At 37.9% G+C, this 16,722-nt stretch overlaps 1 long non-coding RNA gene across 2 annotated transcripts in view; it reads right to left on the bottom strand.

Moving 5' to 3' along the window:
* LOC110261640 overlaps positions 1 to 16,722 on the bottom strand; it is a 29,288-nt gene that overhangs the window by 9,552 nt on the left and 3,014 nt on the right. The window contains exons 2-3 of one of the 2 annotated variants that reach the window (XR_002346024.1): positions 3,587 to 3,689; positions 964 to 1,149 (exon numbers count right to left, since the gene is read on the bottom strand). This is a non-coding gene — a long non-coding RNA (uncharacterized LOC110261640). Of the gene's footprint in view, positions 1 to 963; positions 1,431 to 3,586; positions 3,690 to 16,722 lie in introns of those variants that run through there. The other variant, XR_002346023.1, reaches the window with a different exon arrangement.

Below are 16,722 nucleotides of genomic sequence, written 5' to 3'. Positions count from 1 at the left end.
ACCAAAACCAATGAAGAGGTGATGGCTGAAGGACCTACAGAGAATGAGCACATCTTTAATCTTGAAACTTTAGGAAAATGACATATGCATACTTTAACAAGCACACACAGAAATGTTCCTAAGAATGGCTTTGTGAGACTGCCACATTTATATAAGCACCATGTAACAATGTAATTGCAACAAGAAATATTTCACCATGCACTTATAAAGTTGCATCCGTCATGAGACCACAGAATATTCTTGTCTACCCCCTGATATTATCACCATTAATGAAAACGGTAAACATTTAAGCAATTCTTAAGATTAGCAAGATAATTAATTTTAGCCAATAAGTATGCTAAAACTTCAAAATATTCATTCTTGTCCTCAAAAAGAATTTTATGTAAGAAGATAATGTATAATGCAAGGTATGTACAACAAATGCTAAATAAGTGGTGCTGAAATGATGGATTTTAGAATTCAAGAAGGAAATCAAATAAGCCATTACAATCAGGGGAAAGATTTGGAGAAGGGATGTGCTTTGAGTCAGTTCTTAAAGGAAAGGGTACCACTTCAAAAGCCAAAGTAGGGCACAGCAAGGAGGGCAAATGCATACCAAGTAAGGGGAACACAATTATGTAACTAAAGTGGGCAGGATTAAGTGTAAATAGTGGATTCAGACACAATCGGTACATCTATTCAAGGAGAATAGTAAAGATAATAAAAAAATGCCTAACTATAGAAGACTGTATTTTCCCAAAATGAGTGCAATGAAGACCAGTGCTTCTAATCCCATAAGCTCTTCTAGAGCCTTCTAGCCCCCATCAAATGGTAGAATCTATTTTTCCCAGCCCTTGAATTCGGGGCTGAATGGTGAGCTTATGACTGCTCCAACCAACAGAGCACAGAAGTGATGCTATGGGACTTAACAGAGCTAGGTCATAAAAGGATAGCTTCTGCTTGCCTCTCTGTTAGTCCACTCACCTTCAGACCCTAGTGACCATGTTATGAGGGTGCCCAGGACATATGGAGACACCACATGTAGGTTTTCCAGTTCACAGTCCCAGCTAAGATCTCAGTTGACAGCTGGAATCAACCAAGACATATAAGTGCATGAAGCTTCAGATAATTCCAGCCATCAGACTTTGAGTCTTCCAGTTGAGGCACCATCTGTCACAGACAAGAGACAAACCATCTCCACTGTACTGTGTCCAAATTCCTGATCCTCATAATCAATAAGCATAATAAATGACTACTTCGAACCAGTAAGTTCTGGGGTACTTTATGCTACTTATCCATAGTAAGTAGAACATGAACATTAACTGAGTGATTACCAGCTGCCATGTACTATGTTTGATGCCTTATATTTTATTTTTTTTTTTTTTTTTTTTTTTTTTTTTTTTTACTTTGATCTAGTGCTTATTAGCACAGCGGTTTTATTTTTTTGTTGTTGTTGTTGTTGTTGTTATTGTTGCTATTCTTGGCCGCTCCGCGGCATATGAGTTCCAGCTAGGGTTGAATCGGAGCTGTAGCCACCGCCTACACCAAGCCACAGCAACGCGGATCCGAGCCGCGTCTGCACCTACACCACAGCTCACGCACGCCGATCGTTAACCACTGAGCAAGGCAGGACCGAACCGCAACCTCATGGTTCCTAGTCGGATTCGTTAACCACTGCGCCACGACGGGAACTCCTGATGCCTTATATTTTATATCAGTTACTTATTTCTGCGTAACAAACCACCCTAAATCTCAGCAACTTGAAACAATAGATCATTATTATTACAGCTCAAACATCTGTGAGTCTATGGAGGATTGGCTGACTTAGGTTGAGCTCTTATGTCTCTGAGTGTTGGCTAGAAGCTGTGCCCTAGGCTGGGCTTAACTGGGGCATCTCAGCTAAGACCCCTCTTGAAAACAATAAGCTTGCCTGGATATGTCATTTTCATGGAGGCAGCAGCACAAGAGTAAGAGTGGAAATACATATGGCTTCTTGGGGCCTAAGGTTAGAAATGGCACAACATCACTTCTACCAAATTCTACCTGTCAAATTGAGTCACACGGCCAGGCACAGATTAAAAAATGTAGGACAAAAGACTACCTACTTATTGTATTGCAAAGTCACAGGCAAAGGGTGTGCAAATACAGAGGGCTGAAGGACTGGAGCCATTAACTCAATCTACTACATCTTTAATCTTCATAATTATCAAGTAATTGGTATTATTATCCCACTTTGTTGACAAACTGAAACCCGGATATTTAAAATAATGTAAATATTTAAAATAATTTAAAATATTCCAGGGGGGTCCCTGGAATTTCTGGTGAGACTGCTGCACCTCTGGCTGTCTCATCACTGCAAACTGCCTAAGACACCAAACTCTCAGACCTTTTTTTTTCTTTTTTCTTTTTAGGGTCACACCCACAGCATATGGAGGTTCCCAGGCTAGGGACCGTATCAGAGCTGTGGCACAGCAACACAGGATCTGAGCCATGTCTGCGACCTACACCACAGCTCACAGTGGGATCTTTAACCCACTGAGGAAGGCCAGGGAACAAACCTGTGTCCTCATGGATGCTAGTCAGATTTGCTAATTGCTGAGCCACGACGGGAACTCCCTCTCAGACTTTTTGCTCATTCTTTCAGCTGCCAGACCACAACTGGCTGCCAGAGTGCTGGGTCACCCATTCTTCCTTTCTTAAACCAATTCCTGACCTTCCTCAGGCTCACTATACCAACATGCCTCATATTTCCATTTAACTAATGTGGTATACCTGAGAAGGTATACCACTAGAAGTCTAAACCCTTTTTTCCATACCATCCCAATTCACCCATGAATATGAACATCACCCCCTCACCCACTCCTCCCTAACCCCCGAATGCTTCCTGTGCCCTCTTAGTCCCATGACCTGTCATCAATACTCTTTATCTGTGATATCCTCTCTGAACATTCCCTTCACTTCCATGCCTTGCCTGAAACCTGCCTATCCCTTAAGGGCACTGGTTCCCCTGTCCTACAGACCTCTCAGAAAGATGCAGTTTGTTCTCTTACACCGTGTACCTCTGGTCTTAAAGGTTAGAAATAAGAGTGCTATCTTCCTTGCTTCCTACTGCTGCTTTGTAAGTCATTTTTCCTTCTCAAAGGATCTTCGCAAAGATCCTTTGTTGTTCATGTTATCAGACACTGCAACCCCAAATATTGCTATCCTATTGACCTCTAAGTCTCCCCTCATTTATGGAAGATTTTAGTACCTGGCTGTCAATCTTTATACCTGCTCCTGTTGCCACTATGATGGCTGACCAAACCAATGAGGAGGCCTCCTAGCTTCTTTTACTCCTTACTTTTGATGACTTCCTCCCCGCTTATCTCACTTCAGCTGCCATCTCCTATAGTCATATGCTTGCCAATAATTAATTATAAGCATTCCACTCTCTGACCACCATCCCTATCTTTCAAGGATTCTCTTTATCAAATACCTGACTTCAATTAAAAAAACTTCATTACACCTTCCAGTTCACTGAGTCTATCATTTTCCCACTATTCATCACCCCTGCAGACACATTTCCCATAACCCTTAGGTGTAATGGTCCATCATCATAGCCACTCACTGAGGTCCAAGGAAAGTGGTTTCCTCTTCAGGAAGATGCTCTAGGAGTTACACACATCTTGGATCACATACGCACTGGATCACAATCACAGGGTGGCTCTGAGCTGTAAAGGAGGCTCAAACATATAATCTCTTTGTTGGGCAAGACAAGCTAAATTCAGGGCATTCTATTAGTAGAAGGAAAACAGAACATGTATATTTGGTGACAGTTAGTAATCTCTGTCACATTAGTTAAGCCCATAATGACCTATTCTGTGCCTTCTCAGAAGTAGCTGAGTGAGACTAAAGAAAAGCACACAGTCTTAATGATTCTCATAATAAATCTCAGAAGAAATGATTCTAAAAAACTATCTTACATACTTCTGTAGCATACTTCTGGCCATAAAAAATGACTATATCATATTTTCTCTTTTCTCAAAACTTCAACGATCCCTTCCTACTCCATATACCTCACTCTCAGCTAATAACTTACTCTTGTATTTTATTGAAAAATTAAAAACAATCACAAGAACAACTTACTTTTCTTCCCACCACCAAATCTATAAACCTAACGACCTATTTCCACCATCAATTCTAATTTTTTTTTGCTCTCATCCCTCTGTCCTTTGTATACTTTTTATTTTGTATACTTTTTACAGCAAACAAACATTCCCTGTTCTGAGCAAAGGTGAACACTTCCCTTTGTGCTCTGGAGCCTATCTTCTCTGGCCTTTCTCAAGGACTGAGGCCTGCAATAATGTGCCATTTCTCTCGTATCATTATGTTTTGCTTTTCTGTGGGATATCCGCAGAAGCTTGGAAATAGTCTCTAAGAAACCCCACCTTCAAAAAAAATCACTTGAGGAGTTCCCATTGTGGCACAGCAGAAATGAATCCAACCAAGAACCATGAGGTTGTGGGTTCGATCCCTGGTCTCGCTCAGTGGGTTAAGGATCTGGCGTTGCTGTGAGCTGTGGTGTAGGTCGCAGACGCGGCTTAGATCTAGCATTGTGTGGCTGTGGTGTAGGCCAGCGGCTACAGCTCTGATTAGAGACCTAGCCTGGGAACCTCCGCAAGCGGTGGGTGTGGCCCTAAAAAAAAGACAAAAGACCAAAAAAAAAAAAAAATTGTGGAGAGAATTCTGGGAAGTTCACAGAGTAGGAAGCACCAGGAATCTGTCTGACATAAACATTTTGGAACTCTGAAGTTCATCAAAAACTTGCAACTTCCAGGCAAGGGCTTGGACCAGAAATAAACCCTCACAGATTATTAATTTTTTTAGACCATTTAATGGGGCAAAGGACAGTCTTCTCAACAAATGGCACTGAGAAACTAGACACCTATATGCAAAAGAATAAAGTTAGAATAACTTAGCACCATATACCAAAATTTACTCAAAATGTGTGTTCCTGTTGTGGATCAGTGGTAACGAAACCAACTAGTAACCATGAGGATGCAGGTTTGATCCCTGGCTTTACTCAGTGGGTTAAGGATCTGGCATTGCCGTGAGCTGTAGTGTAGGCTGCAGATGTGGTTTGGATCTGCCCTTTCTGTGGCTGTAGGCTGGCAGCTTCAGCTCTGATTCAATCCCTAGCCTGAGAAATTCCCTATGCCACAGTTGTGGCCCTAAAAAGCCCCCCAAAATAAGTCCTACAATTATAAAGCCAACTGAAGAAAACAGGGCAAAAGCTTCATAACATTCAATTTGGCAATCGTTTGTTGGAAATGACACCATAGGCACAGGCGACAAAAGAAAAATAGACAAACTGGACTTAAGACAAAATTTGAAAATTATGTATCAAAAGACAATACCGGAGTTCCTGTCGTGGCGCAGTGGTTAACGAATCTGACTAGGAACCATGAGGTTGCGGGTTTGGTCCCTGCCCTTGCTCAGTGGGTTAAGGATCCGCGTTGCCGTGAGCTGTGGTGTAGGTTGCAGATGTGGCTTGGATTCCGCGTTGCTATGGCTCTGGCGTAGGCTGGTGGCTACAGCTCCGATTGGACCCCTGGCCTGGGAACCTCCATATGCCGCGGGAGCAGCCCAAGAAATAGCAAAAAGACAAAAAAAAAAAAAAAAAAAAAAAAAAGACAATACCAACAGAGTAAAAAGGCAACCTGTAGATTAGGAAAATATACTTGTAAATCATATATCTGATAAAAATTAATATCCAGAATATATAGAGAAATCCCAAAACTGCACAATAAAAAACATAACTCACAAGTGGACAAAGGACTTAGATATTTCTCCAAGGAGATATTCAAATGACCAATAAACACTTGAAAAGATGCTCAAGGTCACTAATCACTAGGAAAATGCCAATCAATACTACAATCGGATGCCACCTTACAACCATTAGGATGACTACTATTAAAAAAAAGAAAGAAAACATGCTAACAGTGAAATATTAGAAAAGGAATATAAAAATACAATACCTTTCAAAGTTGTACCCCCCCAAAAATGAAATATCTAGGAATAAACCTGACTAAGGAGGTGAAAGACATATGCTGAGAATGCAAAACATTAATCAAGGAAATAAAAGAGGATTCAAAGAAATGGAAAGATATTTCATGCTCCTGGATTGGAATAATTAATATTGCTAAAATGGTCATACTACCAAAAGCAATCTACAGATTCAATGCAATCTTTATCATATTACCCATGTCATTTTTCACGGAATCAGAACAAACAATCCAAAAACTTATATGGAACCATAAAAGACCCAGAACTGCCAAAGCAATCCTGAGGAACAAAAACCAAGCAAGATGCATAACTCTCCCAGACTTCAGACACCATTACAAAGCTACAGTACTCAAGACAATGTAGTACTGGTACCAAAACAGACATACAGACCAATGGAACAAAATAGAGAATCCAGAAATAAACCCAGACACCTATGGTCAATTCATTACTGACAAAGGAGACAAGAATATAAAATGGGAAAAAGATAGTTTCTCCAACAAGTGGTGCTGGGAAAACTGGATAGTTGCATGTAATTCAATGAAACTAGAACATGCCCTCACACCATGCACAAAAAATAAACTCAAAACGGCTTAAAAGACTTAAACATAAGACAATACACCATAAAACTTCTAGAAGAGAAACAGGCAAAACATTCTCTGACATCAACCATACAAATGTTTTCTTAGATCAGTCTCCCAAGGCAACAGAAATAAAAGCAAAAATAAACCAATGGGACCTAATCAAACTGGCAAGCTTTTGCATAGCGAAGGAAACCATGAACGAAAAAACAAAAAGACAACCTACACAATGAGAGCAAATGGTTTCAAATGATGCAACTGACAAGGGCTTAATCTCTGAAATATACAAACAACTTATGCAACTCAACAAAACCAACAATCCAATTGAAAAATGGGCAAAAGACCTGAATAGATGAAATGTGCCAATAGGCACATGAAAAAATGCTCAACATCACTGATTCTTAGAGAAATACAAATCAAAACTACTATGAGGTACCACCTGACACCTGTCAGAATGGCCATCATTAACAAGTCAACAAATAACAAATGCTGGAGAGGGTGAGGAGAAAAGGGTACCCTCCTTCACTGTTGGTGGGAATACAAGTTGGTAACAACCATTATGGAAAACAGTATGGAGGTTCCTCAGAAAACTAAATATAGAACTACCATATAATCCAGCAATCCCACTCCTGGGCATATATCCAGACAAAAATTTCACTGAAAAAGATACATGCACCCCTATGTTCACTGGAGCACTACTGACAGATGAATGTATTAAGAAGATATGGTATATATACACAAAGGAATACTATTCAGCCATAAAAAAACAATGCTATTTGCAGCAACATGGATGGAACAAGAGACTCTCATACTCAGTGAACTAAGAGAAAAACAAATACCATATAATATCACTTTTATTTGGAATCTAGTAAATGGCACAAATGAACCAATCTACAGAAAAGAAACAAACTCATGGACTTAGAGAAGAGACTTGTGTTGCCATGGGATAGGCTGGGAGTTTGGGTAAATCATTGCATATGGAGTTGGTAGGCAATGAGATCCTGCTGTATAGCACAGGGAACTATAAATAGTCACTTGTTATGGAACATGATGAAGAATAATGTAAAAACAAGAATGTGTGTGTGTGTGTGTGTGTATGTATACATATATATATATACACATATATATATATGTAAACTGGGTCACTTTGCTGTACAGCAGAAATTGACAGAACACTGTAAATCAACTATAATAGAAAGAATAAAAATCTTACCAAAGCAAAAACAGAAAATAAATGCATGGGAGGATGTGGGGACATTGGAGCACCTTTGCAGTGACAGTAGGAATGTAAAATCATATAGTCACTATGGACTGTATGACAGTTCTTCCAAAAAATTAAAGATAGAATTACCACATGATCTAGCAATTCTACTTCCGGGTTTAAACCCAAAAGAACTGAAAGCAAGGTCTTGAAGAGATATTTGTACACCCAGGTTTATAGAAGCATATTCAAAATAACTAAAACACAGAAGCCAAACCAAGAATCTACTGACGGATGAATGGATAAAATTTGGTATATACATACAATGGAGTATTACCCAGTTTTAAAAAGGAAGGAGATTTTGGAGTTCCTGCTGTGGCACAGTGGGAACAAATCTGACTAGAAACCATAAGGTTGCAGGTTTGATCCCTGGCCTTGATCAGTGGGTTAAGGATCCGGCGTTGCTGTGAGCTGCGGTGTAGGTCACAGATGTGGCTTGGGTCCTGCGTGGCTATGGCTACGGCGTAGGCCAGCGACTGCAACTCCGATTCGATCCCTAGCCTGGGAACCTCCAAATGCTGCAAGTGCAGCGCTTAAAAAAAAAAAAAAAAGGTAAGGAAATTTGGACACAGCTACAACATGGATGGACTTTGAGGACATTACGCTACGTGAAATGTCAGTTACAACAGGGCAAATACTAGGGAGAGGGTCAAGATGATGGAGCAGAAAGACCCTGAGTTCATCTCTCATTGGCACAACAAAATAACAACTATTTGGAGAACAATCACTGATGAAAAAGACCAGGACCTAACAGAAAGGTAATGCACAGAGTTTCAGTTCTGCAAGATAAAGAGTTCTGGAGATGCACTGTGGTGACAGTTTCATAACAATGTGAACGTGTTTAGTACCACTGACTGATACACTTAAAAATGGTTAAGATGGGAGTTGCCGTTGTGGCTCAGTGGAAACAAATCTGACTAGTATCCATGAGGATGCAGGTTCGACCCCTGGCCTTGCTCAGTGGGTTAAGGATCCAGCATCGCCATGAGCTGTGGTGTAGGTCGCAGATGCGGCTCAGATCTGGCGTTGCTGTGGCTGTGGTGTAGGCAGGCAGCTAGGAACCTCCATATGCCATGGGCGCAGCCCTATAAAGACCATAAAAAAAAAAAAAAAAAAAAAAAAAGGTTAAAGATGGTGAATTTTATGTTATGTGTATTTTATTAAAATAAAAACCACTGGGGAAAAAAAATCAACTAACACCATTCCCCACCACCAAATACAAATCCATTTCTGTGCTCTAACAACAAAACTTCTCAAGGAGTTCCTGCTGTGATGCAGCAGGTTAAGGATTCAGCATTGTCTGTGCAAGGACTTGGATTCAATTCCAGGCCTGGGAACTTCCATTTGCTCCAAGTGCAGCACCCCCAGTCCCTGCCCCCCAAATTGTCCTATTTGCTCTTACCATTTCCTTATTTCTTATTTTCTTTTCAATCCACTGCAACTTATCTTCCATCTCTATCACTACACTATAATGGCTTTTGTCAATGCCCTTCAATTTGATAAATCCAAGACCTTTTTTTATCATTATTTTATTTGCTTCTCAGCAGCTCTGGACAGCATTAACCACTCTCTTTTTGGATCTTTCTCCCTAGTCTATTCTCTAAATTTCAGCATGCTTCCGCTTTCTCCCCTTTCACTACTCACACAATCTCACACATTCCATGGCTGTAAGTACCTATACAGGCAAAATTATTTACAAATCTTTATCTCCAGGTCAGCTTACAGAGCTCTAAGCTTGTATCCAACCATTTATTATTGTCTTCATTTGAACGTTTACCAGCATGTAAACCTAACCAAAACAGAACTTTTCTTATCCAAACATGTTTTTTCCCTCAATTTTCCCAACCTTAGTGCAGGACATCAACAACCTCCTAGTTACTTCACAGAAAACTATGAGGTATCTTTATTCATTTTGTATTCTTCACGTTCCACCCAAAGCAAGCCTAAGTGGATCTCTTTTCAGAACGTGTTATGACTCTGTCGCTACTCTTCTCACCTGAATTTCTACAACTGCCTGACATTATATATTTTACTTACTTATCCTGTTTATTGCCTGTCTCACAAACCTAATGAGCTTTATGAGTGAAGGGAATTTGATCTGTTTGTTCTTTATTACACCATACAACTATTTGCGGAATGAATGGAAGAAAAGTCTAGTGGGAATAAGACATGCAAAAAGTAATTATACTTCTTTTAAAAGAGGAGAATATGTACAAAATTTAGAAAAGACAGTATTTCCAGGCCTTGGAATTAGGGAAAGCTTTAGTCTTTCTCTTTGTGTGAAAGAAAAACTAAGTACCAGAATAAAGAACATGGGGAAAATGTCCGTCTTAAATTTCCCTATAAAATATATGTTGAAACAAAACACACAAAAAATATATCAAATACTATCACTTTCCAAATGATTCTTTTCCAAGAGTATAAGGAAATAATGCCAAGGGAAACCATAGAAGGAATTAAAGGTTTCAAGAGTTGATTTTTTCAGAAAGGAAGAAGGGATACAGATATGTGAAGAAAGACACTATAAGTGTGTAGTATGAAGAAAGATACAGAAAACAAATATTAAAAAACAAATAATTCTTTTTTTGAGGAATGAGAAAGGAGGTTGGTTTCAACTTTACTGCACATCTGTGTAAGATCTTTATAAATTCAAGAAGATATTAGAGACAACCAAGTGGGTGGGTAACCTGTGACTAGCGATTGATACATAACAGGTGGAAACCCTAAGACTTATCAACTCTATTTCTAAGAATCCATCCTACAAAGATAATAAAAAGGTATATGAAGGGGCACATACAAGGAACATACAAGGATATTGTTGCAGCAATGTTTAAAATAGAAAAAAAAAAGCTTAACTGCACCTTCTAGAAAACCATTAAATAAATTATTGTATATTCATACTATGAAATTCCATTCAGCCATCAAAAACATCTGAGTCACCTTGAAATTCACTAGTCTAAAAACAGGTCTGTGATTGACTGGGTCTATGAAAAAAGCAAATTGCCTGTAAAACCAAAAGCTTTTTTAAATTTTGTAATTTTTATTTTTTTCATTATAGCTGGTTTACAGTGTTCTGTCAATTTTCTACTGGGTGACCCAGTTAAAAAAAATAATAAAAAATAAAATCAAAAGCATCATTCCATTTTTGTATTCACCTATCTAGAGACAGGTACAGGAAAAACCTATGTGATAGACTGTGAGCAGAGGCAGGAACACAGGCATTTCATTTTTTATTTTATATAATTTTTAATCGATAGTTTTTGGTAATTTAACTTTTATTTTGTTGTTGCCCCCACTCCCAATAAAATATTTTTTAAATGTTACGACTGGCTAAGGTTAAAATTAAGAGGGATACATATGGAGATTAAGAACATTCTGAAATTGTTTAAAATGCTCTATATTTGATCATCATTATCCAATCACATTTTTTAAAAGTCAGATATTAATTCTCATTTGATTTTTTTAAAGTTAATATTGGGAGAATGCAAATACATCAAGGTCATTGAACAGAGGCTGTTTGGTATTCTGTAATTATTGTATTAAAAAAGAAAAACAGGAGTTCCCTGGGGGCCTGGCAGTTAAGTATCTGGCATTGTCACTGCTGTGGTGCAGGTTCAATGCCGCCTGGGAAATTCTGCATGCCCTGAGGCAGCCAAGAAAAAGGAAAAATAAAAACAAAGGAAGAAAGGGAGACTAAGAGAAGAGAAAAAAAGGGAAGGAAAGCATGTTAACGGAAGTTAAGGGAAAACAGGAAAGAGTTAGAAGGGACTTGACTATGTTGTCACTTGCTAAAACTAGAATTAACAAGCAAGTATGTTATAAATTTTATCCTTTAAAAATAAAACCATTGTTGGTGATAAACACCACTAAGGAGGCAACGAAATATACAAAGAAGAAATGAAACACTACTCCAGGGACTGTGGTTTCCTAGTCCTGTATTCTATCTGGGCTCCGGTTTATTTTGCCATCCTGTGGCCAAATTAGAGTATTGATTTGATTTTTATCACACACTACAAAATATCTTAAGTCTGAAAATCTATTCTTCAAACTTGAGATTTACTGAGGTAGGGCAATGCATTTTACACTTCACAAATGAGCAATTAACTCTTTGCCTAGAGATTTATGTAAAGCCTCAGTCTTAAACAATCTGAGTCATTTCAGGAAAGTGACAATTTTCAACTGATGTAGAAACAGAGAAATCAGTTATTCAAATGATATAGCCTCAAGAACTGGTGAAAATGTATTTATTTAGAGTATAATATATAGGATTTTTTGGCTGCACCCATTGCACACAAAAGTTCCCAGGTCAGGGATGGAACCCTTACTGCTATAGCCACAGCAGTGAAAATGCCAGATCCTTAGATTATGTGTTTTACCTCAAATTGGAATTGCTTTCTTCTTTCATCTAATTTTACAAATGAAAAAAATTTACAAGTTCAAAAGATAGATATTAGTTTGCTAATTGGTCAACTCAGTTCATAAGTGTGTTCTGTGAGTTCCTGTTGAGCCACAGCGGAAACGAATCTGACTAGTATGCATGAGGATGCGGGTAGGATCCATGGCCTCGCTCAGTGGGTGGGGGATCTGGCACTGCCGTGAGCTGTGGTGTAGGTCAAAGATGAGGCTCAGATCCCTCACTGCTGTGGCTGTGGTGCAGGTCAGCAGCTACAACTCCAATTCGACCCCTAGCTTGGGAACTTCCATATGCTACAGGGACAGCCCTAAAAAAGTTAAAAAAAAAGTGTGTTTTGATTCCTCATATTTGTTCCACTCCACTGGTTAACATGCTCTAGACAGAGACAAGATAGAACTCATTTAATTTTCAGTACCATTATTGTTGTTGTTGGCGTCTCCAACCTTTAGCGAGAACCTACTTTGTGCCAATCACTGTGTTGAGAGGCCTTACATGCATTATTTCTTAATTTTCCTACAACTCTCTGAAGTTACAGATGAGGTAACTTGCCTATGATTGTAACAAGGACAAGCATCTTGGCTCATGCTCTTAGGTACTGCTATACCACTATCCCTGTCAATATACACAGCCTCTTCTACTAATTTATTGTGCAATGACAGTGGCGTGGGCCCAATTTAATTTATTCTTCTATCTAACAAAGAGAGTTATACCATTGACCCATTAAGTAAAATAGAAAGATTTCCCCTTCCCAATATTCTAACACTAAAAATGGTTACCTTCCATTTTCTTGTTTTATTAAAGCACTTAAAATGTAAAAGTTATGCAGAACTGTTTTGATTAGAGACTCTTGCTACAAAGTGACCATTCTTGCCAAATTCAATCATTGAGTACGTGCTATTTGGAATAGGAAATGGGTGACTTTCAACTAATGTACAAACAGAGAAATCAAATGATTTAATAAATGGCTTTTTGATAATGCTTTTATGAAAGCAATTATATTTAGCTGGACAAAAATCTTGGTTTCAAGTATCAATTTTGTATATGCTATAGTTTCTTCTCCCAAATGAAGCATAATACATTATATAATTAACATATATTTGATATACTTAGGGAGCAACATAATCTGATTCAAAACCTCCTGAATTGATAGTTTCTTATTTCTAAAACAGAAGGAAAGAGTTTTGAACCTGGACCTTTAAAATTTCATGAGGGAGTTCCACTGTGGCTCAGTGAGTTACAAACTGGACTAGTATCCATGAGGATGTGGGTTAGATCCCTGGCTTTACTCAGTGGGTTAAGGATCCAGTGTTGCTATGAGCTGTGGTGTAGGTTTCAGATGTGGCTCGGATCTGGCATTACTGTGGTTATGGTGTAGGCTGGCTCCGATTCAATCCCTGGCCCAGGAAACTCCATATGCCACAAGTAGTGTGGCCACAAAAAGCCAGAGAGAAAGTGAGAGTGAGAGAGAGAGAGAGACAGAGAGAGAGGCAGAGAGAGAGAAAGACAGAAAGACAGACAGACAGAAAGAAAAAAAGAAAGAAAGAAAGAAAAAAAAGAAAGAAAGAAAGAAAGAAAGAAAGAAAATTTCATGAGTAAACCTTGGGCAAGTCACTTCGTAATCCAAGTCTGTTTTCTAACCATAACAAAAGGATAATATTACTATTACTCACCTTTTTGGACTGTTACATGTTTTAAAGAAGATACCATATAATTAAATCTTTTAACTAAATCCATTATTATTATTATTGCTTCTCAACTTGGCAGGAAACACAAAATGGCAAATTCCTTTTTTTTTTTTTTAAATTTCTGTTTTTCCTGTTTAAACACTTTTTTCCCCCCCTTGTTGACTATGTCCTTATTTGAAGAACCATCCAACATTAATCCAGACTCTTGTTCTTGAGAAGGGTTTCTGGGAGAAAATGACGGTGTCCAATTCAAATTAACTGAGGATATTACTCACCTCATTAAGGTTACAAGTTTTAAAGGAGATACCACATAAGCAAAAATAAACAAATAGGACCTAACAAATTAATAAGCTTTTGCACAACAAAGGAAACTATAAACAAATGGAAAAAAAAGACAACCTATGGAATGGGAGAAAATACCTGCAAGTGATGCAATCAGCAAGGGGTTAATATCCAAAACATACAAACAACTCATACAACTGAATTATTGAAAAAACAAGCAACCCAATCAAAAAAATGAGCAGAAGACCTCGACAGACATTTCTCCAAAGAAGGCATACAGATGATTAACAGGCACATGAAAAGATACTTAACAACCCTAATCATTAGAGAAATGTAAAGCAAACCACAATGAGGTACCACCTCACATAGATCAGAATGGCTATCATCAGAAAGTCTACAAATAATAAATGCTGGAGAGTGAAGATAAAAGGGACCCCTCCTACACTGCTGGGAATGTAAACTGGTGCAGCAACTATGGAAAACAGTATGGAGATTCCTTAAAAAACTAAAAATAGAGCTATCATAGAATCCAGCAATCCCATTCCTGGGCATATATCTGGAAAAGACAAAAACTCTAATTTGAAAAGATACATGCACTCCAACATTCATAGCAGCACTATTTATAACAGCCAAGACATGGAAACAATCTAAGTGCCTCTCAACAGCTGACTGGCTTATGATGTTGTCAGAGTTGTCTTGTGGTGCTTCAGGTTAAGGATCCGGCATTGCCACTGAAGCAGCCTGGATCGCTGCTGTGGCGTGGGTTCAATCTTGGCCCGGGAATTTTCACATGCCGCAATGTGGTGTGTATATACATATATATATATATATTTACAGTGGAATATTACTTGGTCATAAAAATATTACCATTTCAGCAATACAGATGAACCTAGAGATTTTTATACTTAGTAAGTCAAAGACAAACGTTTTATGATATCACTTGTGTGTGGTATCTGAAAAATAACCCAAACAAGTTTATATTCAAACTGAAACAGACTTACAGACGTAGAAAATAAACTAGTGTTTATCAAAGGGGAAGGTGGAGGGATAAACTAGGAGTATGGAATTAACAAATACAAACTCTGACACATAAAATAGATAAGCAACAAGGATTTACTAATTGCACAGGAAACTATATTCAGTATCTTGTAATAACCTATAATGGAAAATAATCTGAAAAAAAATTAACAATCACTTGGCAGTAGGCCTGAAACTGACAAAATATTGTGAATCAACTATACTTCAAATCAAAATTAGGTGAACCCGAATATAACTTCATTTGGTTGGACTGAAATACATGTGTTTTTAATATCTTGAAAGAATGCTGTAATTATGTAGTATACTTCACAATAAGGCTTTCACTAGGATTAGCAAGTTTGAGATATGCTCTTTCTTCTCAATTTCTGTATTCTCCAAAAGAACCCAATACTACTGAACCTATAAGGGCTGTATGATGCCTAAATATGCCACATCATTTGCTTTATTTAGTCATTTATTATTTTAATTTAAGCCAATTTCCATGAATAGTCTCTTTAGATTTTCCTCTCTCTTGGCATTGTTGCTTAAATAGTCATTTGGACAGTAAAACATTTAACTGTTTAGACATATTAAGGTTTGGTGTCATTTTGCTTATGGTATATTAAAATTTATGCATTGAGTTTTTCCTTTTCTTTTGTTTGGCAGTTATCAGGTGTAAAACAGAATATTAATATTAAAAGAAGTGACTTTATATCCTCCAATATAAAACATTTAAAAAAAAAGATTCATCTAGAAGAGAGCACTATTATGTAACTAAGTACATGATACTACAAAGTACAAGTTCACAAACTGAAAAGCCAGTATAAATGTTTCACGTAAGGAACTGCTAAAATGAGAACAGTTATTTAAGCTTTCAGGTACAATGAAGAAAAAGTTCACATACAAACAATTTAGTGCAATGCTACAGTCAATCTTAAATGGGAAGAGTTTTCTGTTCACAAATGTTCAGTTTTGTGAATTCATGAACTTTAGCCTCCAAATTATTCAGACCCACCATTTTGGTGAAAGATCAGAAAATGTCTTTTTCTGAAACTAAACTGGCTGACACAAACGTATCCCAACTGAAGAAATCCTATAGCTAAATGAAGATTGTAAAACAATAAACTGGAATGTAATCCATGATGGTTTACTTGGTAGTCATACTGTGGGGTGAAGAGAAGACATTTGGGAAAACTTTAATCAAGGTATTGTTGCAAATTAGAGTGTGTAAAGAGAAGCTGATGCAGAGCCTCCAAGGAGTCTGAAGGTCTTAAATGGAGGTCATAAATAGGTTTTTTCCCCTTTTAAATTCAAGAACTATATTCAATTATTTCATAGGTCAGACCCAATCAGAGAATACCTGTCCTTATTCTCTTTAGGAATATTTCTGAGGGAAGTAAATCTCATATATTCTACCCCATGTCCTGTTTGCAGTGATCCTAGTTTTAACTGATGTCAAAA

The sequence above is a fragment of the Sus scrofa genome, chromosome 7 (genome assembly GCF_000003025.6).
Source record: "Sus scrofa isolate TJ Tabasco breed Duroc chromosome 7, Sscrofa11.1, whole genome shotgun sequence".
Taxonomy (NCBI): Eukaryota; Metazoa; Chordata; class Mammalia; order Artiodactyla; family Suidae; genus Sus; species Sus scrofa.
Note: the sequence above shows the minus strand (reverse complement) of the source record. Positions and strands in the feature narration are given on the sequence as shown.